Source organism: Benincasa hispida, chromosome 2, assembly GCF_009727055.1.
Source record: "Benincasa hispida cultivar B227 chromosome 2, ASM972705v1, whole genome shotgun sequence".
Taxonomy (NCBI): domain Eukaryota; kingdom Viridiplantae; phylum Streptophyta; class Magnoliopsida; order Cucurbitales; family Cucurbitaceae; genus Benincasa; species Benincasa hispida.
Window position 1 is genome coordinate 12599553 of NC_052350.1, and position 6000 is coordinate 12605552.

A 6000-nucleotide genomic window follows, 5' to 3' on the forward strand; every position below is an offset into this window, starting at 1 on the left:
CTTGATGACAACCCACTTTGTGGGGATTCCATCATGTTTCAAGATGTCGTGGGCGATGGAGGAGCTCTGCTCTTGCTCCTGCATGAATTTCTTTGATCGGTCGCGAGTAACCGGTCCCTGTATGAGCCGTTTGCGGAGGAAGCTTTGGATGCCATCTTCTTAGGCCGCATTTGGCTTGTTTGAATGTTGAGAAAGAGATGAGAGGTAAAGAATGTCCCACTGGGCGTGCCAATTTGTTCACACAAGGTTTCCGGAGAAACGTGTTTCGTGGAGTTGAACTTGAGTTGGTGTTGATGTTGGAGTTGATTTGATGCGATGTGATTCGATCTCTAATATTTGATCCTCTGATTCTCTCTCAGTTGGGTGAATATGTTTGACTTGGAGAAGAAAACCACCAAACGTTCTTGAAGTAGAAGTCTTGGAAGCTTAGAGTAGAAGTCTTGGAAGAGTATTTGTGTCTTCAAAGGTCTTCTGCCTTATAGGAGTGCAGCTTCAAAGAGTCTTGGAAGCTTGAAGTAGAAGTCTTGGAAGAGTAATTGTGTCTTCAAAGATCTTCTGCCTTAGGAATGCAGCTTCAGAGTCTTGGAAGCTTGAAGTAAAAGTCTTGGAAAAAGTATCTGTGTCTTCAACGGTCTTCTGCCTTATAGGAGTGCAGCTTCAGGAGTCTTGGGAGTCCTCTGCTTGTTAGTGAATTCTCTCTGAGTCTTTTGAGTGTAGAAAATGTTGCCTTTACAAATGGAGAGAATTTCTCTATTTATAAAGTTCTCAGGTGGGCTTCGTGGGCTTGTTGGTCCATGGATCTGACCCTTAGGCCCAATTAGTTGGTTTTAGACCTGATCTAGAATTTGGGTCCAATTCAACTTTTTTGTAGTTTGGACTTTAAGTCCAAATAGTAATATCAAATTGGACCAATTTAATCTCATCTGATTCATCACGTGACGTCATCGAAACTTGTCTTCAATTTAATTCGGGACATATGTCAACTTCTAATTGGACCCAAAGTCAATGATTTAGAAATTCGTCGTTAATTTTGCAAACGACATGGTGACTTGTGATTGATCCAATATTTCTCATTCACAAACACTAAACCTAAAAGTCCTAACACTAACAAAATAACTAATACTCAAATAGTTAATATTGTACTAAAAACTAAACATGACGTTAACCTTTTTTTTTTTTTTAAGGAAAGCCAAACGTTAAAAATTCTAATACTAACAAAATTTAATATTATTTAAAATGGCCAAATAATATAATTAAGAATATTAAACTATAGAGAAAAAACTACAAACATCAAAATATAAGGAATTAAAATTATATATCTAGCATAATATAAATATAAAAAAGTATTAAAAATAAAAATAATAAATAATAAATAAAAAGTAAACTCATAAATTCAATAGCGATTTTACTTCTTTTTTCTCAAAATGACAATGGTCCCTCCTTTTTTTGTTATTTATTATCCGACAATAAAAACTACGAACAAATAAAATATTATGAGAATATGGATCTATAGCTTTTAATTTTAAAAAATTTAATAATTTAGTTGAGTGAACATTACCTTTTTTGGTTCTTTATTTCCCAAACAGCAATAAAACATATAAAAAAGTACAACAGTATCATAATAGGAACAAAATTTATAATTTTTTTTTTAAAAAAATAATAATTTAGTAAAGTGAATATATAAACCTCACAGTTTGATAGACGAATGTGAAAGAAAGAGGATTTAGTAATAACTTTTGAAAAAAGGAGAAAAAGTGTGGGAAAGAGTAATTTGTGAGTTTGTAAGCATGTTGTGAATTTGTAAGCGTGTGATGTGTGAAAGTAAAAATTGGAAGATAACAAAGGAGGGATAGACAGTAAGCAAAAGAGAGGCATAAAGAGTTATGAGAAGTAAGAAGTGAAGAAGGATGTGGAGTTTAGAAAAAGGTAGGTCGAGTTTTCAACACTCGATTGAATTCAAAGCAGCAGTTGAATAGGTGAAACCTATTAAAAGTAACGATTAGGATTAAAAGCGGCATTAAAAGCAACAGTAGGGGTGACAAAGGGACCCAGATCGAGACTTCAAGTCTCGAGATGGGTCGACATGGCAGTGTGGCAGGCAGTGTCAAATGTTGAAAATTTGACCTCTTTCTTAATTTTTTTTTAATTTTTTTCACCCCTCGAACTTCTAAAAAGCTGACAAACTACCACAAATATCTAAATATTATTATAACTACGCTATTTTACTAAATATTACTTCAATTTGCAATCTTAAAATAAAACATATGGTTTGGATGATACATACAAGAAACAAAACTACACTATGTTGAAATGGTGTTTTAGCCCTAAGGGCATTTTAGTCTTTTACTTAGCGTTTATTGTCTAGGGTTTCTCTTTGTTTGGTTATTTATACCTGAACTGTGTTGAGATACTATCGTGTATCAAATAAGTTAATTTCATTAAAAAAAGAATATAAAAATACTCATAATCTAACGTAGATAGTCGGTATTTTTCGAGTAAATTTACGAGAAACATATCAAGCAATAATCGAAAAAGGTGAATGACTAGGTTTGTGGGGAATTATAATCTCCACATAACACTACATGTATTTTTTCTTCTCTTTTATTCAAATTTTTCAATTGTGGTTATCTTGTTTAGCTTAGGGACCCCGGCCCGATTCTCGCTGTTTACGATTGTCGCCGTTGCTTTTAGTATCTTTGTTTTTTTGGGTTTTTCCATTATTTTAAAGAGTGAATACGGGGCGACAAGTACAACATTCGCGCCTTTAAAACTCTCCACTCAAGGAACTTACCCTAACGACGGGGGATGCCATAACGGCTGAAGTTTGTCGCAGCCATACCAGAACCATTGGCATCTATTTTCCACGTCCGCGTTGCCTCAAATCATCCAAAACCACACCAAAATGCATGTCCCTCTCCCATCAGTCAAAGAACACCGCGTGACACCTCTTCTTCATTCTAAATCGTCACCGATGTCGTCCGTGTCTGTCGTGCCAAAAGTCAGAGAAAGAAGAAAATGAAAAAGAAACAATGAAAGACACGTAGATTCGGGGTAGGAAGAAATAGCGGGGTGACAGTGTAGATTTAAAGTGGTGTTGATTTTCTTGAATTTAAGTAGTAAACAATCTTAGGTGAGTTCTTCCTCTTAATATTTCATCTCTCGCGTAATCGAAAGAAATGACACGATATTAACACGTTGGATTGGTATGATCAAATTCCGAAAAGAACAACTGAAAGACAAAGTAGATTACAGTGAAAATTAGTGATATTTACTTCTGATGGCTGGTTATTGAAAAATAAAAGTTCGTAAGGAGCTGGAGAAAGCTATCGCACCATACATATCGAATTACAATCTCGCCTTCGCAAAGAGTATGTCTATCCTATTAGATTTTGGTTGTAGTTTAATCCATCCCAACTACTAGTATTAGCAAATGTCATTATTTAAACGTCTTTGTTGTTGATCTCGCAGATGTTGTCATCGATGCCTGACCCATTGTTTGAACACAAACTTTGGTCTCTGCTCTTCAACTGTCTGCTTTTACAGAGATTATCTCCAGTAAAAGAAAAATCTTATAACCGTGAAAGGGTAAAGTAGCGAAACGAAGAGAAGAACATTGTGAGTTTTTTTTTATTTTTTATTAACTCTCACTTTTGTAAGTTGAGCTCTGAGTTTTGGTTTGGTTTTCAGAATTTGTAAAGTGCAAGATGAGTTTGGGTCCAAAATAATGGGCATTCTCCTACTATAGAGCAACTAAAGGCCACCATGTTTAAATGCACATTGGGGATTATCAAAGGAGACGATCCATAAAAGTTTTTTATGGGGATTGATTATCGGAGAAGGGAAGAAGAAAAAAAAAAAAGAAAATAGATGAGCGACTGTTGATTTTAAGGTGGTGTGACTTTTTTTTGGAAGAATACTTAGTAGCAAAGACTAATCTTAGGTAAGTTCTTCCTCCTTTTAATTTCATCTCTTAATTGAAGAAATAAGTAATAGTTGGATTGGGTAGATTCAAATTTGGGAAAAAAAACTTGAAAATAACAAAGTAGCTACATGATTTCAATCTATTTTTTTTTTTTATAAAGTTGCTACTTTTTTAGTTTGTCTCAGAGAATAATTAGCGTTTTCTTATCCAAAAACAAAAAAAAAAATTCATTCATCACAATTTGAAAGCCCAAATTTATAGAAAACAAAGTCATGCAACATCTTGCATGAAAACAATTCGATTAGAAACCACACCTCAAAATCCAACTTATTTATGTGGGCTTGATGTCTCCACTATAACCAACACCTAGCTCACTATCTGTTAGTGGAAATTATCGCAACAATAAGTTTGGAATTTCTGCCGCGAGTGGAGAGCGTTAAGTCAAAGGGCAAAAATGTCATTTTGTCAAAGACCAATATATTTGAACCAAAAAGTCAACATTTTGGAACTTTTTATAAATTTTTTTTCTCGTTGTCTTGACTAATTTTTGACCTCCGAGCATGCAGTCCGTCACTTAATTTTCTGAATTCAAAAGTCAACATTTGAAATATAACGGCGTCAAAGTTTGACCTTTTCAAAGTCAAAAAGTAAAGATTGATTTTTTAACATCTTTGACCATTTTTCTATTATTTCCAAGCTTCCGAACATGAACGTATTCATATTCTTGATTTAAATCACATTTAATCATTAAAGCTGTATCTCTAAATTGAAACCCGACTATATCACATTATAACTTGTCGGTTTTCTCTCTCTTCGCCCTAAATTTCTAACAAATTCGAATCATTCTATCATAATTTGTTCTAAGTTTATTTCATATGAAATAGTAAGAACCTAAGGACCTATAGATCATGGGCTCCAACGATCCGAGATTTAAACTGTCAAAAACTCTTTTAGACGGAGCTAATCAACATTCGTTAAAACTAACGAGTCATTCCACTATATTTCCGTAGTTGCACTCCCCTCACTATAGATATATTGTGTCCATTTGATATAACCATGATTAATAACTAATCCTTTCGAGTTGCTCGTAAATCTCGGCTGGGTCATAAAACGTTTTACCCCCAAAAGACTACATCTTGTTCCTTTAAAGTTCCACTGATCTTCTAATGAACAATTGGTTTAAGGTCCAACTATAAAACCAAACCCCTCTCGGCCAAGGAGAGGGGGGGCCCACTTGTTCAAGACCTGGATTCAGTACTAAAGGGAACAACCTATCTACTTTCCTTATAACGGTAGATGAATTCCATCCTTACACTCTATGTTCCCAAAACTATCCACCTGATCTTACCCCTAAATGGAGTCTTAATTGGACCAGCCGATAATGAGTTGGTTCCTTACCTATGCAGATCGTAAGGATAAATTTCGAGTGAACAGGAGCTCATAAAGTTAGTCCAGGATTAGGATTAAATTACGCTAAGTCATCATTAACAAAATAGTCAGTTTTATAACATAAAACAAGCAGCGTTTTAGAACGTAAAAAGTAACTAATTTCACATGGGTTCAATCTATGTAAACTATTTACATAGGATGGCCCCACTTCATGTCTCCACATGAACGGTTTTAGGATCACAACTCGTTTGTACTAACTACAAATGGGGCATCATAGTGTCACCAGAAATAGGCGTCCAACCTTATTAATATAAGCAACGCATTTTGGTGTATATTTGAAACTTGATCCATCATTTAATGTCACTACATAAAGTTCAAACTAAATTAAATAGCCTCAGGATACCTTAAGTTTATTGGATTGAAAATTACAATTTCAATAACAATTTTTCGAAAAAACAAAACTGAATATGTTAATCAATTTACAAACTACGAGTTTTATGACATAAATTCACATGTTAGCTGAATAACCCCACTTTTGGTTTGAAACTTCCAGATTCTAGTAATATGTAATGTCTTAGAATAGTTTTAAATTGAATTGAGCTTCAATTATGAAATTGGATAGCAAAAAGAATTAAAAGGGATTGGATAAGCCAGGTGATTAAAGTGACTTTGTTTGATTAAGAATCATT